Below are 27,303 nucleotides of genomic sequence, written 5' to 3'. Positions count from 1 at the left end.
TGTGTCTCTCCTTGCAAACCTCTTGTTGTTTGCACAGTGTTCTGCCCTAAGGAGTCCCTTGTTCTTTCTTTTATACAAGATGTTGAATCGTTAATTTTACTGAGTCTGACAGACAATTATTCATGCCCATTGAATTAAGTTGTATTTCTGTCCAAACAACAGTAAGAGGCAAAACTTGGTCACGCAGTCATGTTCCAGTCTTGTTTAATTATCATCTTTCTTTACTTTATTCTTATTTTGTTCCGAAAGTGTACTTTTGTTTTACCGCTACTCTGTAATGCAAGGTTTGTGACGATGGCTGGCTACCGGAACTCATTACAAGCTCATTAAACCCAAATGATTCATTCATTTCTGTGTTTCTACATTTCTGTATTACACAGGCAAAATAAACCAAAACATAGACATTTTCTGTTGCTGCATTATAATAACAGGATGGAAATAAAGAATAAACACCGTAACTTCTGAATGACCAAATAACTCACAAACACCCACACCCCTAAAATGCAAAAACCTCAAGATATATGTTGTTTTTGTATTCCCGCGTTAGTGGCCTCAGCTGTCGATGATGATGGCCCCATCAAAACATCTCAGCTTTAACATTCATCTTCCCGATAGCATTCTCCTACATGCTAGCGCAAAATGTCAGCTGTTATCTTTTTGATTTTCATTTGAATTCTCACTCTGTCTCTGTTGGAATATTGACAGGCATATATATTTTGCCATCCACTCATTCTGCTCACCTTGTTGCTGTTGACAGAAGCTGACAGAAAGTTGTACTTGCCCTTAACAGGGTCATTGCTTCATCTGAATGTCAACAACAAACAATACCAAGATACCAAGTTACACATTTCTATTCTATTATTTTTCAATCTACTTATCAACCTGAAAGCAAATTGGATAACATTTGGCTGATAGGATAAGAGGAAAAGCTTAATCGAGGAGCTCAAGAACGAAATGCAATATCTTCTTCCACATACACCTGAAACACTTCATGCTACTGCAAAACACTAGCTTTGGACTCAAAACACATTTGGCCATTGGTAACTAAAACATGCCTAAATTCGAGTGAATTAAATAGTTAGGGAGATATTCTGGAGGTCAGGCAGTACTTTGTGCTGTTTGACTGGTCACAGATATATGTGGTTTGCCCATGAGCAGTAGCTCCATAAATTAATTCTAACAATCCGAGTTGCCCTGTGGCCAAATCCCTAGCATGCTACTTTCTATTCAGACAGCATGCAGGCCTAGTCAACATTGAGCACAACTGAAAATATAACTGCTGTAATTGGATTGAAATACAATTTGTTGCTTTCAATATTAAATGTAACCTGCCTGAGCCTTTCCCAAATGTGTAACTGGTGTATACCAGTGACATTACTTATGCAGAAGCTGATTAATTTCTAAAAAGGTAATGTTGTTTTTATTCAATGTTTTTGACTGTTTGTTTTGTATGCTCCACCTTTGAACCCTGTGATCAAAACACCGTGCCCTAGTATCTGCTGGGTCTCCTCTCATCATTGCACCCTCGACAGTGACAGATGTTGACGTGACATCCGGCATGAAAACGTAGTATTTACAGAACATCTATGCTAGGTCAATGTATTTTTTCCTCCATACGTCTCTTTCAACTTTGCATAACCGACAGTAAATGGAGTCGTAGTGAACCTCTCTCTGCGTACCTCATAAGGGACCGAGCCAACTTAACCAGCACAGCTGAAATGAGGCAGCCGGTGAGTGAGTGGCTCGGTCCCCTTAACTCTCCATCAACTGTTTACCAGCGAGCCGCTGTGTCACTCTGATTTGTGTGGAAGGCCGTGTGAGGAGGCAGGTTGGAAAACAGAGAGGCCCGCCCGCGTTCCGTGAAGCCTGGGCCCCACTAATGGTGCGCAGCACAGGAGCATTTCCCATCATGGCAAACCGTGGGCGGATGTTGATTTCCCTTCCTTATTTACTTATTAGTCAGATAATATTCCGATTTTTAGCCATTACCGTGAGCCTCTAAACGTATAATTTGGCTTTATGTTTTGTTCCTGGATAGTTTTATCTTTCTTATCTTTCACATATCTTCATGCCTCAATGTTGAGTTGGGATCTGGGTCCCCAGTAGGCAAAACTGGCTGCATCGACATCTTTTGTCACATCTAATGTGTCTGACTAGAATAGGGTCATTTATGACTTCCCATGAACATTTTATCTGGAAGGTCTATCTTGGAGGTCTATGTCTTTTGGACACTCATTTTACAATTAGGCTACATCTCAATCAGGGGTTGACATTTATTGGCTCTATAAGACATCTCTTCCAACATCTCGTTTCACAAAACACAAGTATGAGTATGCTGAGGAGTTCAGTGCATTTGGTCAGCCTTTTTCATACCACAGTCCAGTCCAGTTTTGATTAAGGATGCAGTGAGGTGCAACATAACAGATGAGTAGATTTGTACCATTATCACATTGGACAAACTCCAACCATATCATCATTCAGCAGACACCAAAGACATAGAGACTTGCAGAATGACTTCCATCTTAGAAATATTACCTTATTTTAGTAATTTGTGATAGTGATGACTGTGAGACATTTTCCACAAGTACTGTGTGATCTTGACCTGAAGTCATAACAAGGGCCTTTATCCTCTGTCATCCAAGCAGTTCATATCCATCTTTATCAAATGTGTCAAAGGGAATACATAACAGCAACTCATGCCTAATGAACCACAGTATATGCAATGAAATTACACTAAATTCCTAGCTAACAATAAGGACTGGAAATACTAACAGCCACAATATGCTATGAGATCAGGTGGGAAATATTTGGGTAAACAATGTCATTTGTGAACATGGTTTAGATCAATGGGAGGCAGTGACACCGTTTTACTTTTGACTCGCTCTCAGTCTCTGTTATTTCCACTCTCTCCTCTCATTCTCTCTCCCACCCCGGCTCTCTCTCCCTCTCGCTCTTGTGGATACCAAAGGATGAAAGGTTCACTGGCCCTACCGAAACATTTGCATCTAGCTGGGGTCTTGTTTCACTGACATTCAGAAGACACGTTGGTTGTAGATCTGTAGGGAGATTAATCTTCACTTTGCATCACATGCCAAGCTTCTTAGATGTCTGGCGATTGCTGACTGCAGACCGATCCTGTTACTCTTTTCTTTTTCTAGCCAACCCAAAGACTGTCTGAGCTGTCGGGGAAATAGGTGCTCTCTGAGCCTGTATTCAATCTTGTTCTTGTTCATTTGTGCGTGTGGGTGTATGTGTGTTTGTTTTATTGAAATATCAAAGTCACAAAGCATAATTTAGTTGTTGCATGGTAAATAAATGTAACAGCAAAGTGAACAAGAAAATATTTAGACATACTCCTCCTTCTTCAGGTTAATTATGCTCTTCTCCCAACTGCTGTTCTTTTAGAATTGCTTCTCAGTGTGCGCTAAATCTCCACGGTATCGGTGTCTCTCCACCGGGATGGTTGAGCTAATGTGCGCTAATGTGATTAGCATGATGTTGTAAGTAACAAGAACATTTCCCAGGACATAGATCTGTCTTATATGGGCAGAAAACTTCAATTATTGTATAATTGTATAATTTACAGTGAAAACTGCAATTGGTTTGATACATTCACCTCTGAAGATAAATAATGTACTTACATTCAGTCATCCTGCTCTGATTAGTCATCCTGAGGGTTCCAGAGATCAAATGTAGCATAGTTTTGTTTGATAAAATACATTTTTATATTCAAATGTAGGAACCGGATTCTAAAGTATGAACCCATGCTGGGGGTTCATGAACCCTTGCTCTTAAACTTGAACTTTTCTCAGAGATCTTCTTATGCTACTTTGAGCTTTAAACAACTGCAGAATGGTACTCAGAGCCTACCACATCTGGAGGGCTACCTTAATTTACCTCATACAGTATGTGACTGTGTCTACATGTTAGTCTGTAGTGATGCCCTTTCTGTTTAAATATCACTGGAGCAGGTCAGACCAAACATTATGTTGATAGGCAGTCTGAGATTCAGCAAGGATTACATTTAGATGTGTTCTAATATAGTCTCTTTATTGAGGCACATCATACTTCTATTAATCAAATGTGTAAAAGAGCAGTTTTTGCTTTGTAGTTAGGCTGCATGTACTTACAAGTAGTCCTGTCTCAAAATGGCCACCAGCCATCTTAGTAATGTGAAGCATCAGGAGATGTCTGGCAACTTCTCTCATCTCCGAGTGACTTTCAACCATGGGGCCTACTGCTATGCTAACTATCAGACAATTAATTTAACCACCAAAAAATTGACAGCTGTGCCATATAGATCGCAAAATTAGTTGGGAAGAGATTTTCCATGTGCAGATTCCATGGCACAAGGTTTACTGTGCTGTTACTGAACTGATATGCAAAACGACGCCGGATTCAAAACTTAGAATTTTTCAATTTAAATTATTATACAAAATTATTTCAACCAATAGAATGTTATATATATATATGGGAGATACAACCATCACAGCTCTGCAGATATTGCTTTAAAGAAACAGAATCATTCGATAATTTGTTTTGGTACTGTCCATATGTAGCTTATTTTTGGCCGAATGTCCAGGAATGGCTGAGGAATTGCAACATTTACCTGGAGCTAACTCTGCACATAGCACTAATGGGTGATTTGAAAAGTCATAGTCAATCAATCAATCATATAATAATACATTGTTTATCTTTGATTTACAATCTGTAGAAACTATGAGAATAGAAATAACATTTGTGAAACATTACAGCACAGTTGAAAAAATAAATGGCAATTTGAAATTCAATATTTATGGTGTTAAGAGATAGATGGGAGGGGTTGAGGGGAGCTAAATGGTGGGACTAATAAGAACAAGTTAACTAATGTCAAATATACTGTGTCCGTAAAATATATATTGGTTCCGAACGTTTGTGAAACGGCACAGTTAAACATATTTGGCAAACCGCAATCAAATTGGATGGTCTTCAGAATTAGGTAGCGGAAAGATAGGAGTAAAAACAGACAAAGATAACTATTGTAAAATAGATTGTGTTCATAGAATGTATATAGTATGCATAAGCTGGAAGTAGAAGCCTAAGTGTTGTTGTTCATTAGTTTACTCCAAACATCAGACAATTATGCAAATCACTAGCCAAGCTATGCAAGGATTGTTAGAAGGATTGGTGGAATCTATATTCTCTCTCCTTTTTGTCCAGGTAGCGACTTGCGAGTGTAATGATCAAGGCAGGTGTTAATGATGGTGAAGCCGAAGGTTCTCTATACAGCCAGAGAAACCAAGAGCAGAGCTTAATGGGGTGAAAAGCTTACTTTTGGAAAAAAAGTTCATTATGGCCTTTCACAATCAATAGGGAGAGTGAAAGAACCCCCAATGGGCTATGCTTCAGTTCTCATAAAAAGGGGAGAAGCAACACATTGCTTTTCCCTCTTTTTAGGAGTGTTTTACTCAACCTATTGATTTTAATTAACTTCTTATTTACTGAATGTTGAAAGGGGCAAGCTGTGTCATGTTAATTTGAATGGTACCTGATTCCAACAGAGAAAACAAAGGCATTGTCATGACCTGGTAGGACAATTAAAAACACAACCACACTGGATCAGAAACATAGGTGATGAAATACTACCCACCAAAGAGAAGGAAAATGTCTCCGCAAGTTAACACATTGTCTGATCGAGGCTCATGTGCTTTGTGTGTTTTTCACTACAGTCATGGTGTCCATATTTGGACAGCCTTATCTTCACAAGTAGTTGGTGTCAGCTTAGACACTATCATGTATTACTGCGAACCTTGAGTAAGAAGCAAACAATGCAAAGACATTGCACATAACATTCTTAACATAACACATAACATGAAACAAAGCCTTCGGGCGATACTATATAACTGTATGTGTGTATGTTATTGCCTCTTAAATAAAACATCTCCAATTGATACATCCCATATGAGATATATTACTCCAGATGCTGCATACAACCTCTGCATATTTTTGAATGATGATTTGGACTTCAGTTACAGATCACCATTTATCACCAATGATAATACTAAGTACTAGGTCCAGTAAATTCTATGTAAAGACACAATCCCTAAGGATGTAAAAACCCAAAGCAGTATGTAACGAAAGAGACCAATACCATTTTTGCAGAGACCAGCAATGCCATAACATTATTTAAAAGACTGTTGAAGTGAGAACAAGGATGACAGCTTGAGCTGTTAGCACAAGTTAAATGTAATTTCCCATTATTTGCAAAAGAAATGGCTCATGCTGTACTTTCAGAGTGCATTACTGCCAGCCTTTACACATTGTTTTCATGCATAATGTTTCAGGAGAATTGTATGTCTAGTCCCCAGACAATTTTTACAGCTTTTTCACTGATGTATTTTACATTGCAATTATGCATTGCTATTACAATGCAAATTCATTTGTTTGGGGAAAATACCGATTTCTGCTCAATCAGGGGCTGCGTTTCTGCACAATGTTTTATTGAGGTGGTGGAACTAGAATACTTGGCTGCTGCAAAGAAATGCATTGTTTTAAAAGAACCCTCACTATGCTAAATCTGTCAATGCCTGTAGATAGCATCCCCATAAAGGACATGGCCCAAGGTTTTCTGGTCAGGCAGATGGTACCCCTCCTAAACAACTGTAATTAAATGTTGCTCCCCACATCCTGTACCCCTCGTCCCATAAAGCCATGTGGTTCTATCTCGCCAGCAAATAAGACCCTAATGGCCGTAGTGGATGCAACCGACCCCTGGTTAACACCGGGTAATGATGCCATTACTGCCCAGAGTCCAGTGCTCCAACAGCCCAATCCCGGCTGGATCTCGGAGCCCCAGTGAGCCTTGTGAGCCTGTGCGGATGGTTAAAAGCCACCCACACAAGCTCACCTCAGAGGGAAGGGTGCCATCAATTTCCAATGTCAATGCACAAAAGGTTTGGATGTTTGGAGACAGTCATCCTCCCCTCACAGACAGAGACAAACAAGGGGAGCTTTTTTAAAGGGCTCTTCCAATGATTTAGCCCACACCAGCACTCCCAGGACCACATGGTGTCTTGGCCCGATGCTGACACTGTCTCTAAACGAGCCCCAAACGATTCCTATTAATTAGAGTCTGTCTGGGTGACAAGCTAATTAATGCCTGTATTATTTTCCCTTATTTCGGAAGAGATAAACATCATCAAATGCAGAAGGTGTGGAACGATTAGCTCATTAGCCAGACCAAATGTCAGTAGATGCATGACGAGATCAGAGAGCTAATTCTGCTAGCGCCTCTTGTGTTATGCATACTGTAAAAGTGTATAAAGTTCAATAACAACACCATATGTTGTTTACTGAATTTCTTATTAGTAGGTAGCACATTATTGGCACAAAGCTGCCAAATTGTAGGTTATTCAAGACTCCAACAAAGGAAGAACATTGTGCTTTTCTATTGCTCTCCCTTGGAATTCTCAGGTTCAGAAGACATGGTTTCCATGGTTATGGATGTTGTACGGCATGACCTTTCTCCAGCCATCTGTGATGTTTTGTTGCTTTGAGCTTCACAGCAGTTTCATTGAAGTTAATTGGTCCTAGTATACAGGTCGAACATTGATCGAAAAAAAAAAAATGGTGACCAAGTTATGACGGCTGTCGAGATCTCCCTGGCAGGCTTCCTTGAAGAGCAACTGAATTCATTGATTCCCCATGTGTTTTTCTGTTGCTCATTAATCCTTCGGAGTCTATTGAAGCACTCGAGCGTCAGTTGAAGTAACACAATGAAAAAATCCCCATCAAAATCAGTCATGTTAAGCTATATACATCAGTTCTTGCATGGGCTGCATCTCAGTCCATGTCGGCATCCCGCATCTGCGGTGGAAGCTGGTTGAGATACAGCTGTGTTTGTCAGTCCATGAGACATCCCATAAAATTAATCTTGCGTAAACAACAGTAGTGTCCAAACGGCCTACAAACTGTCATGACCACTGTATGGAATCTTGATCTTCGACTCTCGCCAACTTTTGTCTGTAGCAACTGAAGCATTTTAGCTACACACTATACCACAGGAAGTTGGTGGAACTTAATTGGGGAGGATGGGCTTGTGGTAATGGCTGGAGCAGAATATGTGGAATGGTATCAAATACATCAAACATATGTTTTCCTTGTGTTTGATGCCATTCCATTTGCGCCATTCTAGCTATTATTATGAGCCATCCTCCCCTCAGCAGCCTCCACTGATATACTGAAGAAAAATATAAAGTGTAAAGTGAAACCATGTAAAGTGTTGGTTTCATGAGCTGAAATAAAAGATCCCCAAAATGTTCCACATGCACAAACAAGCTTATTTCTCTCAAATGTTTGTTTACATACCTGTTTGTGAGCATTTCTCCTTTGCCAAGATAATGCATCCACCTGACAGGTGTGGCATATCAAGAAGCTGATTAAACAGCATGATCTATACAAAGGTGCACCTTATGCTGGGGGCAATAAAATACCACTAAAATGTGCAGTTTTGTCACACAACACAATGCCACAGATGTCTCATGTTTTGAGGGAGCATGTAATTGGCATGCTGACTGCAGGAATGTCCACCAGAGCAGTTGCCAGAGAATTTATGTTAATATTCTCTAGCATAAGCTGCCTCCAACATTGTTTTAGAGAATTTGGCAGTAATTCCAACCAGCCTCACAACCGCGCTAGCCCAGGACCTCCACCTCCGGCATCTTCACCTGCAGAATCGTCTGAGACCAGCCACCCCGGCAGCTGAGGAGTAATTATATATGTAATAGAGCTCATTTGGGAAAAAACAATTCTGATTTGCTGGGCCTGGCTCCCAAGTTGGTGGGCCTATGTCGTCTCATGCCCACCCATGGCTGCTCCCCTGCCTAATGTGAAATCCATAGATTAGGTCCTAATGAACCTTATGTCCACTGTAACTCAGTAAAATCATTGAAATTGTTGCATGTTTGCGTTTATATATTAGTTCACTACGGAAAGGGGAGACTCTCAAGAACGGGATGGTGTGCTCCGTAGGTAGACCATACAAACAAATGGCAGTATGGCGGTAGTTTTGTGCCAACAAAATAAGAGGCTAAATATGTGCCCCCAAACAACTTTAATATTTATTGAGCTAGATATAGGACAGACACTTCAAACCCTTATGCCTTATGATTTATTCTTTGACTTGTTTGCCATTTATTAATTTATTTTTCAATGCGTTCCTATGGACTATAGTAGGCCAAATTCAATATTTTTCATATTTTTTATAAATATATTTTTGGATACCTAATTGACAATTGTTTCTACCTTGGATAGCCTTGGCTAGTAAAGGACACAATGTAAATAAGGCAATATTTTCATGTTGCAGACCTTTTAGTTCTCTAAAAAAATGCTTTCAATATTTGTACATGAATTTCTACAATTTATAGTTGGTTAATAGTTGTTTAAGTCATTGAAATTTAGAGCTATTGGAATTGAAACATATTGTCCCATGTACATTGTATAATTTGCCGATGGTCAATAACTAGCCCCTTAGGGATATCCAAGTCAACTCGAATTTACCACAGGCCTTACAATCGGTTCTCGTGCAGCTGCACTCTCAGTTCATGATTACTTGTGTGCCAGCTGTGAGCATGTGTGCAGAATTTAAACAAACCAAACCTTAATTTATGTTGTGATGCAGCCACAACCACAAGTCGGACGAGACTGGCTTTATGACCAAAATTATCCTATTTACACTTTGTAGTTCATTTTGACAGTAGAATACATTTTTCTGACTATCGATGCCATAGTTTTGTCACAAAACACTCTTGGCATTCTCTCAACCAGCTTCATGACTTAGTCACCTGGAATGCATTTATTAACAGGTGTGACTTGTTAGAAGTTAATTTGGTGAATTTCTTTCCTTAATGCGTTTGAGCCAATCAGCTGTGTTGTTGTCACGCCCTTAGAGAGCCTTGTTTATTCTCTATTTGGTTAGGTCAGAGTGTGACTTGGGTGGGCAAATCTATGTATCTATTTCTTTGTTGGCCTAATATGGTTCCCAATCAGAAGCAGCTGTTTATCGTTGTCTCTGATTGGGGATCATACTTAGGCAGCCCTTTTTCCCACCTTAGATTGTGGGATCTTGTTTGTGTGTAGTTGCATTCTGCATTGCATATAGCTTCACGTTCGAGTTTGTATTTTGTTGGTTTTTCGGTGTCATTTAAATAAAGAAAGAATATACGCCTACCACGCTGGTCCAATCCATCTTTAAACGAGCGTGACAGTTGTGACAAGTTAGGGCTGGTATACAGAAGATAGTCCTCTTTGGTAAAAGACCAAGCCCATATCATGGCAACAACAGCTCAAATAAGCAAAGAGAAATGACAGTCCGCCATTACTTCTAGACATGAAGATCATCCAATCCGGAAGATTTCAAGAACTCTGGAAGTTTCTTCAAGTGCAGTCGTGAGGCTCTCATGAGGATCACCAAAGGAAAGGAAGACCCAGAGTTACCTCTGCTGCAAAGGATAAGTTCATTAGCATTACGAGCCTCAGATATTGCAGCCCAAATAAATAATTCACAGAAGTCAGGGTAACACTTTCTTTTGGTAACTACATGAATCCATATGTGTTATTTCATAGTTTTGATGTCTTCACTATTATTCTACAATGTAGAAAACAGTAAAAATAAAAACCCTTGAAAGAGTAGGTGTGTCCAAACTTTTGACTGGTACTGTGGACTGTTTTATACATGAAGTTGTTTTATAGGGGCAGTTGTTCTTTAAGAAAAACAATATTTCAGTCTTGAGGTTGTTGATCGAGATGTGGATGTGTTATGTTTGCTATGTCATATCCTGGCCGTAATGTTGTTTGCATCCTGTTTTCTAGATCTAGCTACGTATGTTTGATGAAAGTTGTGTTTGTGATGCTAATGTTAGCTCGCAAATGTGAGGACGTTTATAAAGAACAACTCTCATTCTTTCAACATAACTTTTGCGACAATGTCTTACATGTTGTTGTCTGAATATCTCAGAGGCATTGCATGCTAATTGTTACTTCTGTTGTTTGTAAATAAATGGGCGTTTACAGGTTGATTCTGTTGTAGGTTGATTCTGGTCAGCGATTGGATAGCGTGCACCGCTGCACACTGGGCAGCTGTTATGTTGTGACATACTTAGCTACAAAAATCTCACAACTCTGTTTTGGATTGTGCTGACTTTATTACCAAAATGACCCTACTTACACTTCTGAGTATATTTTGGCACTGGAATAAATGTTTGACTAATATTGATGCCACATGGGCTCTTTTCAACCAGATAAGTTGTTTTTTTAAGTTCAGGTTCATTTGAATGTTTAATGTACTCACTTCACAGAAGTCCAAGAGATTTCAGAAGAACAGAGGTGGACATGACTCACCACACAAGCCTGGAATATCTCTAAAGCCAAATAGGGCCACAGTGTGGGCTAGGTGTATATACAATATAGAGTATACTGTATCTCCCAAACCATGAGCTTCTCTGTAGGATTTAGTTATGACCTGTTAGTAGCCAAGCAAATGATGGAAAGGTGAAAATGCTCTAGCATATAGTGGACTATTGCGTATTTACAGCCTGTGCTCTACTAGCAATTAGCATGTTAGCTTTGTCCCCATGTGTCAGGTGTGTAGAACACGGAGGCTCCAATTTGGAAGGCGACTGCTCTACTGCAATTACTCCACAATGATGAATGGACTGTGTGACGAGGTCCTGAGTAACAGACGGTAAAAAACTGGAAAACACACAAGCTCTGACCTCTCTCTGTGACCAGTAGCCAGCCTTCTCTTCACTACACAGAAGATAAGGAGAGACGGGGAACTAGGTATATCATTTCTGCAGGTAATTGCTGATGGTAATCATAGGCATATTTGATTGAGGGAACAACAACCTCTGGTATTTTTGTGGCAGCAGAGGAAGCCAATGGTCAACTACCCTGTTAACCACGCAGATCTAAGCTGACTAATTACCGTAGTCTGACTGCATACACACTCACACTCTTCTTCAACGATTTATTCTTATCAGACAATTTAGTGGTAAATAATATTTAAATATATAAATTTGATAAACCTGACTGACTCCATTTAACATTATCGTGAAACCATGTGCAATCAAGTATTGTGTTTAGCTGAATAAGATCCAGGTATGGTCCTGAAAAGTGAATACAAAATTCAAGTATTATTTGTAAAATAAATGAAATCACATACATAAAGCTTAAAGCTTAAGTTACAAAGCATTAACAAGTATTACAAGGCATTATTCTAGGCATGATCAGAGAGGGAGGGAGATAGAGAAGGCAATGCCCCAAGCTTCCTTGGGGTGGATAGGAGAGAGAGAGAGAGAGAGAGAGAGTGTGTGTGTTTCTGACCAGCGCAGGTCAGGAACAAAGAAGAGAAAGAGACAATGAATCTCCAACCCCTTTATAATATCTTAGTTGTTTGTATTCAAAATCTGAGTTGCTGACCAATAGGATACTGTTGAGTCAACTTCCAATCAATCAGATATCAGACCTACTGGATGTTATCACAACAGAACCTCTGCAATCCAGAGGTGTGACAGAATTTGGGCCAGGGAGAGATAATGCAACATTCCTCAGGCAACACAGAGGAAATCTTTGCACTTCAGGGGCTGGGCCAGCCTACAACAACAAAATACAACCTATAAAAGCACAAAACATTTTGGGGGGTGCAAAATACAACAATCCTATTTTCCTAGAAACTGTAAACCTGTAAACCTGGTATTGAAATGAGTCCTGTATTTATTAGACCATATTCAGTGAGTTTGTCGGTTTCTGGCCAGATGACCATGAGCAGAGAACGCATTGTGATCTGATGCTGCATGGCGTCATCTGATTGAACACCTGTGCATTGTGGTATAATTGAGACGCTTAGGCCGCTAAATGCAATGGGAAATCCGGTTAGAGCATGGACATGTTGATTGCATAATGGCGCACATCTCTAAAACTGAATATACTCGGCGGAAGATGCATTTTAATACCAGGTGTGAACCCAAAGTCCATATGCATTTCTAGACATAGCTGTTTTATATACTGTATCTGGTCTACACAGTACCCGCATGTACAGTATGTGTTTTGGTGCGTTAGTTTGCATTTTCTGTGTGCTACCCAGTATGGACTCTAAGTATGACATTGGATTGGCAAACTGTTTTTCTGAGGTTTCCTTGCTCACATCCCAAAACTTACAATTATCCTCTCTCTCCAGAGTACACTTTGTCTATGATTGCTGAACAAATTACACACTTCTAGACCTCTTTCATGCTATCCTAAAGGAATGGCTGACTTTATGCCTTCTCTTCTCTTAAGCAAACTACTGTAGCTATTCATCTACCGGGCTTGTGTCCCCACCTTCTTCCTTCACTATGTTGCTGAGTAACTGTATTGATTTTCCGTTGGTTTGTTTTATTTCCTTTCTCACATTCCCTTTGTTGTGGAACATCTTTCAGTTGGCACCAATGGTTTTCTTTCTGCCTGTATCCGCGAGAATAGTTATGTCTGCGAGGGAAGTTTGCGATTTCATGCCTTTGCCACTTAAACTATATTCTCCTTAGCCTTTCTTTGTTCTCTTTTTCAGGTTGTTTGTAAAGGTGACTTGCGATTTGAAGTCTGAAGGTTAAATAAGTGTTTTTGTCACAGACTGTTTCTGTTGCCTTTTTGACATAATACATTGGATAAAGTGAAGCTATTTGGTTGGAGGACACCAGCATGACCATGTCAATAATGATGTGTTTGTATTCTCTGGAGAAATATTGCATTTCACAGTAGCATACATCACAACATCATAATCATGGTTTTGGGATTACAGCCAAGATTGGTAACACTATAAATTAAGTTGTCCCTATTACTATGTAACTACACAGTAATAACTGTAGTAACAATAGTATTTAGATAGGTTTTACTATGTAAAACTACTATGTAATTACATGATAATAGGGTTGTTGCGGTATCAATAATTACACAATTGGAACAAGGAATGTGTAATTACACATTCATTTGAAGGTTATTCTACCTGTGTAACTACTGATGTTATTGCACATTTCCGTGTTCATCTATGTAACTACTGTTTTGTAATTACACATTTGAAAGTCACCTGTGAATTGCCATAACTCAAACCATAATATGACCTAATTAAATCAAATTGTATATGTCACATGCTTTGGAAACAACAGATCTGGACTAACAAGAGAAATAAATGTATTATGTAATGTTTTAAAAAAACAGTTTTTGCTTTGTCAGTATGGGATATTGCATGTAGATTGGTGAGTGAAAAAAACTAGGATTCTGAATACTTACTGAATGCACTTTATTTATAAAGCCCGTTTTACATCAGCTGATGTCACAAAGTACTGTTTCTTGATTTGTCTTGTTTTTAGAGGTTTGTAGTGTGCAAACACACATTTCCAAGTCTGTGTCCTTCTGCTAAAACTGATATTTATTATTCATTTTTGAATAAGGACACTTTACTTTGCAGCCAAAATGAGAGCCAAGTATATTTATAATTATTTATTTGAATTGCGCGCCCTCCAGCTGCCCCGGAAGTTGTCCCGCTAGCGGGACTCGTATCCCTAAGAAGCTCATTACTCTCCACACAATACCCCAAAATGACAAAGCAAAAACTGTTTTTTATAAATATTTGCTAATTTACACAAAATAAAAAGCTGAAATATCATATTTACATGAGTATTCAGATCCTTTACTCAGTACTTTTTTGTAACACCTTTGGCAGCGATTACAGCCTTGAGTCTTCCTGGGTATGACACTACAAGCTTGGCACACGTGTATTTGGATGGGTAGCGTTGCTGAACAGCTATTTTCAGGTCTCTGCAGAGATGTTCGATCGGGTTCAAGTCCAGGCTCTGGATGGGCCACTCAAGGACATTCAGAGACTTTTCCCGAAGCCACTCCTGCATTGTCTTGGCTGTGTGCTTAGGGTCGTTGTCCTGTTGGAAGGTGAACCTTTGTCCCAGTCTCAGGTCCTGAGTTCTCTGGAGCAGTTTTCATCAAGGATCTCTCTGTACTTTGCTCCGTTCATCTTTTCCTCGATCCTGACTACTCCCAGTTCCTGCTGCTGAAAAACATCCCCACAGCATGATTTGGTTTGGTTTTTGCTCTGACATGCACTATCAACCTTATATAGACAGGTGTGTGCCTTTACAAATCATGTCCAATCAATTGAATGTACCACAGGTGGACTCCAATCAAGTTGTAGAAACATCTCAAGGATGATCAATGGAAACAGGATGCACCTGAGCTCAATTTTGAGTCTCATAGCAAAGTTGCTGAAAACCTATGTAAATAAGGTATTTCTGTTTTTTTGTATTTAATACATTTGCAAAAATGTCTAAAAATCTGTTTTCGATTTGTCATGATGTGGTATTGTGTGTAGATTGCTGAGGATTTTTATTTATTTAATAAATGTTAGAATAAGGCTGTATCATAACAAAATGTGGAAAACGTCAAGGGGTCAGAATACTTTCCATAGGGCACTGTACTTTATATCATTGCTTAGTGAATTATATTTCCTTCACCTTCTTAATTCAAAGTCAAGACAATATGTCTAAATATCTTTGGTTGATTTTCCGTCCGAGACAATTACTCACATTCAATGTGACAACCAGGAGATTGATCGTTTGAAAACAACCCGTCTTAAGTGGTTTACAGCTGAAGATGAGCAAACTTTCACTTTCTTTCTCATTGGAAAGAAGGTGTCAAAAGTGTCCTACTTCGCACAGAAAAATGACAACGTGTATTGAGACATCACTATTCATTGAGTAGCTAGGAGCAAGGCCAATGCTGGAGTTCCACTTGTGAGGTGTGTCTTGACTTCCGACACCCTGCAAGCGATCTATAAAACATCCAGTCCCCTCAGGCTGTTGGGCAGCTCACTTAAATACATCAATACTGTGGGAAATGAGACACAGAGAAATGGCTTCTAAGGACTGAGGAGTTAGACAGCTGACTGAGATGGCCATATGTCTCAGTCAATACATGGGGTTCAGCTATTCCAAAAGAAGCATGACATTAGCATGAAGGCTCGTCGTCGCTGAAGTGAATGTTTCAAGGATTACCTTGGCTGTCGATTGTCATCCTTTCAATAATGTCCTCAAAGGCCACCGACAAAAAGTCGAGAACAAAGTCTAATCATCTCGTTAGAATTACTAAGGTTTACGCGTCAAACTTCTGATGAACTTTACCAAAAATATTGAACAATACCTGTACATACTACATAGCGCTATAATGCAGACAATGCACGTTTGGGTTTAGATGTGCTCCATCAATGTGTCATTTCGCCACGTGTTTTTTCAAGGTCATTGTGACGCCAGCTAATTTAGTGTGTTGCTCAACCAAACAAATGAATGGGTGGACTTGATGAAATTCCAGCTCATCTTCAGTCGAGTCAACTCGGCAAGTGTAATTCAAATTAACTTCCAGTCTCCTCACCAAATAGAACTCCACTTGACAGTCTGTCAGCATTGTTAATAGATTATTCCAGATCATCTTCAACACAATGACATTTTCAACACAATTTTTTCTCCATTCCCTCTGTCCTCAGCTGGATATATTCTGGAGAGTGCACAAGGTGTAGAATTAGTTTTTATAATGTTAAATATTCAGATCATTTCCCAGCATCTCTCCTGGAACATTGACCTGTCAATCAAACATCAGAGTGCGTAGCCCTCACAGTCAAATCCCATTTATTGGCTTGGCAACAACAAAAAGATAAGTGTACAAGGAATACAAATCGACTGGCGAGAGAGAGAGAGAGAGAGATACCTGAATGAGTCTAAGATAAAAGTTTCATAGATTACTCATGACAGGTGGGCCACAATTATCAATTTCCCATTTAGTGTTTGTGCCTCGGTAACTGGAATTGATGCAGTATAAAAATGCTAGGTTCCAAAGGTTAAACGACTCAGTCTCGACTAAATCAGATAAATAAATTGATGCGAGTCGTGATATTTGGTCAATTGAACAATGCACTGTCACAGAGAACTTAGCACACTGCCGTGTGTGACATTAGCCTTCCTGCAATCCTCAACTCTCTCTGCGTCTGATGCAATATCACAGGTGATTGGTTTGTCAGAAGGTGCCATCAGGTGTTTACGTCTCCATTTTGTTATCTCTTCAGCAAATTATCAACATGAAATGTCATCCTGGCACGTTTTCGCAAAAAAGGTCAACTGTCAGAGTAGTTGACGTTTTTCTCAGTACATTGCATTCAATGGGAAAAGGTGAGTGTCACAAGGTTTATGTTTTTGTCAATGCATTGCTTTTAATGGAAAAAGATGAGCATCACAGGGTTGACGTTAATCTCAATACATTGCAGTCAATGGACAAGATGATAGTGAGGTAAGGGGAGAGGGGAGAGAGAGGGCAGGGAGTCAACAGACAGACCGAGGTGGGAGAAAGGAGGGAGAGAGAGGAGGGAGAGATAGAGATGTGAGGAGGGGGATGCAGGATAGAAGGAGGAAGAGAATGGAGTAGAGAGGAGTGAGAGAGAAAGGGGAGAGTGAGGGATGGGTAGAGAAACAGGGAGAGGGTGAGGGAGGGACGTGGGAGAGACGAGGGAAAGGGAGAGAGAGAGAGAGAGAGATAAGAGGAGGTGGCGGGAGGGAAAGAAGTAGGGAGATAAAATGTAGAGGGAGAGGGAGAAGGGGGAGGGTGAGGATGAGAGAGAAAGAGCGGGAGAGAGAGACAGAGGGGGAGAGGTTAGAAAGAAGGGGGAGGGAAGCGAGAGAAGAGAGTGGGGGATTAAGAGAAGGTATAGAGTGAGGTAGACAGACATGAGATAAACAAGAAAAAAGTCAATCCTGTGGATACATATATTTTCCCATTTAATGTATTCATGTTCACTTTGCAGCTGTGTGCCACCCATGGCACCATGCTGCTTACTGTCAGTTTTCCAGGAGATCCACCCATGCAGCACCTCAGCCCTGCAGTTATGCTCCTTTAAAAAGCAAATGATGTGGGATGCAGCCAGGGAAGTGATGATCGTGTATGTTGAGACGGAGCAAACCAAGAAAAGACATTGAGTTCACATGAGTAAATTAAACAGGTACAGTATGGAATGGAACACGTGTACAATGTCCATTTTAGGTCATCTGGGCTACTCGATAGGACGAAAGGTGAAAGGTGAGATGACCGAGCACACCAAACAAAGCCATTGAGTTCAGATGGGGAAATGGAACAGGTATGAAACAAGTGTATGTTGTCCATTTTATGAACTACTTGATGCTCCCAACGCTCTATTCCGTAGCAACACTATACTGATGGCTTCAACATGGGTTATTTTGAGATCCTTTACAATCTGATTGTTACATACAATGATCCATAAATGTACCCCTTTATACCATTACATTTTATCCTGGTGGAGTAAAGCCTCATAAAGGGTCTATGTGTTGTCTGACTATATGAATAACAATGGTCCCTAAAACAAAAATGTTGTCATTTTATCTAGGTAAATTGGGGACTTTAACACATGATGGTTAGCTGTGATCAGTCTGGTTGGTGTACGCTTTGGAAGAGATCATAGGGCATTGAAATATTGTCTTTAAAGAGCTGACTTTTCCCAGAAAAAAATAGGGCTACCAGAACTCCAATGGTAATTATGTTGGTACCTCATTTAGGGCTGCAATTGTGTCATTTTCTGTCAGTGTTCTCCCACCTGTGTCTGAACCCTCAGTTGTTATTATCCACCTTGGTAGCACAGTGGGGCTTTGAGTTTCTCATTTCATTTGCCTCCTATAGCAGAGGAGCTTTTACCACCATATACAGACGCTTCACACTAGGAAAACAGTAAATCCATTTTGATAAAAAGCTTGATTTTTCCTGAAGATTAGAACTCAGGACCGGCTATCTTAATCTTATTGTTAGCACTTTGCTTGTGCCCTAGGCAGTAGAAACCTGTCTCTAAGTAAAATTTAAGGACTCCCTCTTTATTGAAAGCCTAAGTACAAATTGCACTGTTCGCACAAAATATATAAAAGAAGCGCTTTATTATCACAACATCTACCTTCTACACTGGACAATTCATCTTGATGCACGACAGCGGCAGAGAGAAGATAACAAATTCAGCCGGGGACAACAACACAAGTTCATCTTTTGAGGGAGAGACTTCAGTGAGGCATTCTAGTCAAAGGGTTCTCTTCAAACAGAGAAGAGCGTAGCCGTGTAGCATGGGCAATTTAATCACTTTGAAACATGAATCACTCCTACTCTCTTTGAGGAACACTTGTCAATATTGATTAGCCCAGCCCTCTAGAAAACAGCCTTTTTAAGTCCCTCCTCATGCCATAGACCTGGGCTTAATCAGGCTTTGCTTAAGAACGGAGCTGCTAGGAGTCCTTTTGTTACATAATGGATGGGGCCAAGTTACACAACTCACTCACTCTGTGGCACCTCACTCTCTCCTCCTCTCTTTCACTTCTTCATTTTTTGAATGCTCTACTGGAGATGCCACACTGCTATGACAACTGACCTCATTGACCCTCTTTATGTTTTCAAATCAGCGAGTGTAATCGGCACCTATTTAATGTGTTTTGGCATTCTGTCATATGATTTTCAGCAGATGATGGAGGATCCCATCTGTTTATTTGGCTCAGTCAGGACCAATAACACACCGGGATAGAACAAAGAACCCCCTTGAAAGACAGTCTGCAGCCTAGGGAAGTTGAAAGATAGGGACACAGCCGAAATGACACCACCTCCCCATCTGGCGAGGTGTGTAGGGTGGGGATCTTGCCCTTGAGTCTTTGGGAGCCATGTAGTTAAGGAATTAAGGCACACACCAAGTTAATAAGGCATTACAGTTCAATCGGCAAGTTAGTCACTAACGGGAGACTAGGTGAGGCGACTGCTTAAGCAAAAAATGAATTTCATTAAACTATCAGGGATATGGAAGAATACCCCAAGGCTTAAAGATGGCAAAGACCTGGATCATTGGATCAAATGGATATTATGATAATGATCCTACCTAAGACTGCATTTACAGTAATTCAACAATTGTTTTTTGGAGTGTAGAGTGTGAGAAAATGGTTGTGCTGACATTTTGTTTTATTTACTGGCCAATATGCGAAGGCAATTTAAGAAGCTCATACCAAGGATAATTTTGTCATTTGATTTGGAAATTTTAAGACCCATTGAAGTATGAAAAAATATCTAAATAATAATTGGATGAAAATGTTTATTTGGCCTTACTGCTCTTAGCACATGTAAATGCAATGAATAACAGATTGACTAAATGGAACGACAGATAGTTCCACACCAAAAATGAGGGACGTGTCTGTCCTATATATGAGAGTAATATACGAAACATCAGGATTATTTGTTGTTGGTGTATTTAACCCCTTATTATTGGCACTCAACTGGTACCAGGGGACCTTCAGACAAGTCTTGTGAGGCCTGTGGGCATTCTAGACCAAAACAATCAACATAGTTGAACGTAGTTGAACGTAGTCCATAGAGGGGGTCATAATAGTCTGTAGGCCAAACCGTTTGGACGCCACTGACGATTTTGTGAGAAGAGATTTTCAGGATGTCTCATGGTCTGACAAACATACCTCTAGCTGTCAACTTTCCCCGCAGATGCGGAAGTGCGACATCTGCGGATGCTGTGGATTGAGATGCATCCAACGCAAACAAATACATATATATCTAGCTTAAACTGACAGATTTTGATTGGGATGGATTTTAACGTACTATTATGCTAGTTCGATTTCCGTGGGGGTGTGGACATCGACCCTACGGGGTTAAATTGCGGACAGTGTCACTTTGTTCCTTGTGTCACCTAACGGAGAAGGAAAAGAGAGAGAGGAAAAATGTCTCCTGTTCAATTACAAGAGCTGAGGAGAGTCGTTGTCTGACTGTCAGAGTCGAGCACAGGAGGTACATCCAGTAAAAGTGAAGGACAGTCATGCTATTAAAATTGCCGGTCGTTCACAAAAGGAAAATAAATTGTTTACTCTCATGAGGACAAAGATAGTTTAGGCGCAGTATGTTTTTATCTCAGAGCCTGGCTAGCTGGGCTACATGTGGGTTTTACTCCTGAATTTCAATAAGGACTGTTAACATTTTGGCTGTGATCAGCACATGTGGAACAGTCACAGTTCAGGTTGTTGAGGAGAAACACCAGTCTGAACTTCCTTCTTTTAATGACTCATCCTAGTTGTAAGGAAGCACACTACAGCTACAACGTGCACTGTAGTCTTGAATGTGAGTCTACAGAATTCAGAAATGGAGAGGAAAAGCTTTGTTTGATGAGCGTCCTCTTGAAAATTGGAGAGAGAGAGAGAGAGAGAGAGAGAGAGGAAAACATGTAGAGAGAGAGAGGAAAACATGTCAGTGGCAAAAATGATTTCATTATTAATATGTTGCCAGAAGGAAAACACAGATGGATAGACCCTTGGCTCTGGGCCTAGAGACCAATCAATGCCCCCCACCTTCGTTTTCTGCACATTCTTTTCTTGGGGGAAAACATGATTGATGAGCATTAGTGTAAGATTAGCAAAACAATGTTTTAATGATTGATAACCACATACTGTTACTCCATGAATGATGACTGACCTAAAATATGCCCTCTGGTGAACTGATTGGAGAGGCTAGGTTTTGATTGGGTAATTAGTGGCCAATTAGAAAAACGCCAGAGATCAACACGGCATGTTATTCCCTTCTCCCTCTCCTGACTGCAGGTGGTGTAGTGTTAGTGCACATGTGTTGTAGTGCGATAGGGGGGCTCTAATGTAGTATTGGAAGGCCCCCACTCTTCAAACATTCATGTGGGAACCGCTCCAGGTAATGTTCCCTAATTGGGTGGAGAGAACAGGGGCCTGAAAAATACAATCTGGTGGACTTTTTTCCCATTTTTTCTCAACGTTCAATGTAAATTACGACCTGATGTATACTGAATTCATAATGAGGGGTTTTTCGCAAAAATTGCATTTTTCTTCCTCCAATGCATGTAGTGCATGATTCTTTTATAGTTTTGTTTCTACAATGTGGTAAATTTGTTTATTTGATCCCCATTCGCTTTTGCAGAAGCCTCAGCTACTCTTCCTGGAGTCCACAAAAAAAAAATATATATATATGGCAAGTTACAAAACACTGATACACTTATAGACAAGGACAGTCACACCAATGTAAAATACATAAAAAAAGTAATGTGTGTTTGTGTGTGGTTCAAATGTTCCGACTGTCACTAAGAATTTGTCACCTACTTGTCCTCAGAGTGCTCCATTTGCAACCTATTCCTCCTGCTGCAGCCTGCGTTGAACATTTAGCCCATAGTGTTTGGTATAAGAAGAAACAATTGTCTCTAGACGTCTCCTGTAGCCTTACCATTAGTTCATTGCTTTGGAGTCTATACCTAAAGCAAATACAAGGTTTTTTTCCAGTCCACTTTCTACTGAACAGAACCATAAGGGAACACACTGCTCTTTGCATTCAACAATCACCTTTCACATTATCTTCAATCCCAATGAAATCTGTCTTCATTTATTTTTATTTAACTAGGCAAATCAGGTAAGAACAAATTCTTATTTACAATGACGGCCTGCCTTGTGCAGGGGCAGAACGACCATTTTTACCTTGTCAGCTCGGGGATTCAATCTTGCAACCTTTCGGTTACTGGCCCAATGCTCTAACCACTAGGCTACCTGCCACCCCATTGAACTAACTGGTTGGGCCATACGTGCATGTGGAAAGATGTATGGTATTGACTACTCATTTCAATCAAATGGGTCACTTTTCCAACAGTAAAGAGTTGAACATAGTTGTCAATGTCTATTCAGACAACAGTTGTTACACTGTATATGAGTCCTGTTTGGAGATAGGCGCTATACTGAGATACCTGACTATTGGCTACCATTGTATATCTAATTAACATCTTCAATGAAAAACATGTGTGCTGTGATATGAAACACTTAATTTTATTATCAGGAAATCCATAATACTTCTACAGGATCGCTGGGTCCCCCGCGGGATGGATGAGCTAATGTAGGCTAATTTAATTAGCATGAGGTTGTAAGTAACATCAACATTTCCCAAGACAAAGACATGTCTGATATTGGCAGAAAGCTTAAACTATTGTTAATCTAACTGCACTGTCCAAGTAACTGTAGCTAATACAGTGAAATAATGCCATGCTATTGTTTAAGGAGAGTGAACAGTTATGAACTTGTAAATGTATTAATAAACCAATTAGGCACATTCAGGCAGTCTTGATAGAACATTTTGAACATAAATGCAATAGTTCATTGGATCAGTCTAAAACTGTGCACATGTACTGCTGCCATCTAGTGGCCAAAATGTAAATTCCGCCTGGGCTGAATAATACATTATGGCCTTTCTCTTGCATTTCAAAGATGATGGTACAAAAAAAGGCAAGCCAGATGGCCCTGCTCTTGAGTCAATATCCATTTTCTGAATTATAATATATGTCTTATTCAAACAGTACAGGACTTGACTTTCAATAGTTTTTTGACAGTTTCTATATTTGGTGTCATTAGTTTCTCACCACAACCTATTGTCAGGGATGAATTAATTGACAGTGGACAGTGGACATCAATTTGCTCAGAGAAACAAATAAACATCGAATAACTGATGCTACCAAGAAAACTAGCAACACTAGGTAGCCCGCTAAAAGAAAAGCAAACAATCCAAAGGCAGTGGATTTAGTAGAATTGTGACATACTGACATACTGTAAAAGTGAGATTAACAGCTTTCATAGACTTGGCCTCTATTGGTTAGCCTGTCATGATATATTGCTTGTTTGTTCTTTTGCTCTTAAAGCACTTTGAGATTCTATGAAAAGTGCTACAGAAATGTAATACATTATAACTATAGTTTTCTTTCTTGTGATGGAAGGAGATGTGCATTTCCTGTAATATTGCATGTAAATAGACTCAGGTAAAAAGTAATAGAAATTACTATCTACTGCAGAGTGCCACAAATATGATATTCTAATAACCATATTACTAATAATAGGCAAAGCTGTCTGACTGTGATATAATAATACCCCATTGAATATTGCTATGCAAAATGTGTTTTTTTAAAACATCTCATTGGTATATAGCGTGAGCTGCTATTTTCTGCGTTCATCTTAAGTAAGATGAAAAATATTTGCTTATTCGACTCAGAGAGGCTCAGACAAAACTGTAGAGGTTTTCAGGGTCTTCTAAGGTAGTAAGAAGCTTCTTTCTTTTTTTACCAGAGCTTCCAAGCTTCCATCTCCACAAGATGAGGATGCTAGAGAGGGGCATTACGGGGAGATTTCCCAGCAGCATTTGCTATAATGTTGAGGTTAAGCTGCGGCAGGGCCGCCCGTCCTTTTGTGATTATTGCCGTATTCAACGGTCTCCTCAAAGGCTTTATCTTGTTTTCAAACAGGAGTATGCCTGCTGATTACCAATAGTGTTGCTGTCGCCTTACCACATTCCTTCACAAAAGAAAAAAAGATGAACAAAAGATGATGAAGGAATATGTACAAATATGTGATTAGCAGTTTACCGTGGCAGATAAATATCTATGTTAGGGTTTAGGATATGCATACTCCATAGGCATAGTATACATTCAAGCATTGCGGTTGTCTTATTGTATAGTTGTTCCCCCAAAGCAAACCAGACACTGTTATATTTCAAACAACAGAGTGGATGTAGAATTTTATCAGAGGAAACATTGGGTTTTCCTCAAAAAATATGTATTTGCCATTGACATCATCAAAGGAGACCCATGCTCCAATTTTAGTCAAAGATGGCTTCATTAATCTTTTACAGGGCACATCCATTTCTATTTCAGAAAGCAAACTTCATATGACTACAAATATCTTTTAAAAAAAACATAGAAAATAAGTAAACAAGAATTACTGTTGGTGCATGTACGTCATGTTTACTGTCATCGATGGATTTATAGCATTGAGCCTGTAACAGTGATTCAGGGAATTCAGTTTTGTGACAAACTCTCTTTGCAGAGCTATGTTTCCTATTTTATAAGGAGGTAGAGCAATACAATTAAAACAGTGCTTCAGAGCACCAACTGGTTTATTATTCCAGGTTTTGTTGCCTGTGCCTAATGTAAAAACACCCCTGCATAATGCAGTCATCCGTGTAAAGAAACCAAAGTATTATTATTGTATAATCAGTGGCTTTCTTACTCTTTGACGCCAATATAAACATAGAACAAGAAAGAGTTTAGCTCTGGCTACAGAAATAATTGGCTCTGTGCTGTGCCAGAGTCTCTGTTCCAATGTGCAATGTCCTACCATTCCCATTACAATTTGGGAACATAGAATGGGTGGGATTGAGCAGCCTGATTGGCACAGGCCTCTGGTCAGCTGTTATCTTGTTGCACATAATGGGAGGATTTGTATTGGGTTTGAGTAATAAAAAATAAAAAAGAAGGACCCTGGGGCCCTATTCACCTAGAGCCACCGCTGTGTCCTGATGCTTAAGCCCTCCAGCAATGAATTATTCTGCCTCCGTTTTAAGACTACTGCAGTAGAATGACAAATCCACTGTGTGCTATTTTCCCAGGAACACTGATCATATCTGATATTATTTGTTATATGTGTCATTGATGTAACCCAGTATTGCTACAATCAAATCATTTATACTGACAATTGACATTGAAAACATACTAATGCTGAAACTGTCAGTGATAATCATATGAAAAACATTTGAAACCTTTTATGTTGATGACCTCTTCTTTCAAATCATGAAAATTGTCAATGGCTGAATATGGTAACAAACATAACAGGGTGCATGCCGTTGCATTTGTGCCTTATTTTTGCATGTTGTATACAAATTGATAACCTAGAGCTCAGATGGCTTTAAAGAGATGCATTGCATTTCAGTTCCTCAAATGCATTGGATTTCGTTGTAGTTCAGTCTTGCAAATGTATTGCATTGCGGGCTCTACTGTACATTGCATTTCAGTCTTTTCATTTGTTTTCATCTGATCTCTTGATAATGCAAATTTGACTTGTGGATGTCAAGGCTGTGTAATTTTTTTAAAGTGCTTCCACTGTTAGAATGCACATACATGTATTAGTATTTGAATCCGTGAAGAACACACTTGCACATTTTGGAAAGCCACCCAGTGCTTTTCCCTTTTCTTCCTGTGTGATGCGTCTGTGTATAAGTACCAAGCCCAGATCAGACAGACTGATCCAGACTGAGCTCAAACAGGGAAGGCAGTGGTACTTTTCTCCATGTCACAGTTCCAAAACTGATTGAAGTTGCTTTTAATCGACTTTGACTATATCACGCGTCCTCCCCCTTAATCGTTGCTACCAAGTGAAAAAAACATTTTTTTTCTCTGTTTAAAATAATATTCAGTGGCCGTGGCCAATAATGTACATCGTCTATGATTTAACTTTTCTTTTTTTTGTGGGGTCATGAAGCTAAGGATGAATAGTCAGGGCAAACGTGGCTATCAAAATATGTAATACGTTATCCTAGCATGAATTCTGCCGCTTTAGCCCTTACATTTCGGCCTCCATTACACTGACAAACTGTAGCAACTTACCATATCAGAAGATGTTCAGACTACATGGTTCTTTTCCGGCTAAGAAGACAGAAAATGAAGGGCGATGGAACAGTCAGTCTGAAAGGCAGTGAGAGAGAGAAGGGCAGAGTTAGCATCAGGATATCGTTAACGGTTAGGATTTTGGACACAGAGCTTCACAGAGATTTAGCCTGTCAGCCCAATGGTCACTAAGTCATTCCAACAGTGTCTAGCCACTTCTCTCGAAAACCATTATTTCTTAAAAGACGGAGAATGTGATGTGAACAATGTAAAGAGGAGCCTCCTGCAGAGTTTGCAATGAAGTGAACTAAATAGCAGAATTAGAGATCAATTTCAAACCAAAACGTAGATACTGTTGGTTCCACCAGTGGTGTAGTACTGCAATTTTTTTTATTGACGTCATCATTTCCACAATCAAAGTTTGTACCGACAGATGTAGCCTATTGAATAGCCTATCATTACAGAGCTCTCCAACCCTTTTCCTAGAACGCTACCACCCTGTAGGGTTTCACTCCAACCCCAGTTGTAACGAATCTGATTCATTTTATAAACCAGCTAATTATTAGATATAAGGTTCGCTAGGTTAAGGTTGGAACGAAAACCTACAGGATGGTAGCTCTACAGGAACAGGATTGGAGAGCCCTGTATAGAATAGGCATCAAATGCATCCTCCAATTGCAACATCTGCCTATGCCCACACATATTGTCTCAAGAAAATGTTATATTTTTAATACCCTCAAAACATCAAATTAGGCATACCTAATTTCAAAATAGGC

At 39.7% G+C, this 27,303-nt stretch overlaps 1 protein-coding gene across 1 annotated transcript in view; it reads right to left on the bottom strand.

Annotated features, from left to right (window-relative positions):
* Positions 1-27,303, bottom strand: part of LOC112256324 (leucine-rich repeat and immunoglobulin-like domain-containing nogo receptor-interacting protein 2) — a 383,684-nt gene that overhangs the window by 280,881 nt on the left and 75,500 nt on the right. The window contains exon 2 of the mRNA XM_024429491.2: positions 26,528-26,605. The gene's annotated coding sequence lies outside the window, so the exon portion shown is untranslated. The remainder of the gene's footprint in view (positions 1-26,527; positions 26,606-27,303) is intronic.

The sequence above is a fragment of the Oncorhynchus tshawytscha genome, linkage group LG08 (genome assembly GCF_018296145.1).
Source record: "Oncorhynchus tshawytscha isolate Ot180627B linkage group LG08, Otsh_v2.0, whole genome shotgun sequence".
In the NCBI taxonomy this organism is placed as follows: Eukaryota; Metazoa; Chordata; class Actinopteri; order Salmoniformes; family Salmonidae; genus Oncorhynchus; species Oncorhynchus tshawytscha.
This window is presented reverse-complemented; position numbering and strand designations above follow the sequence as displayed.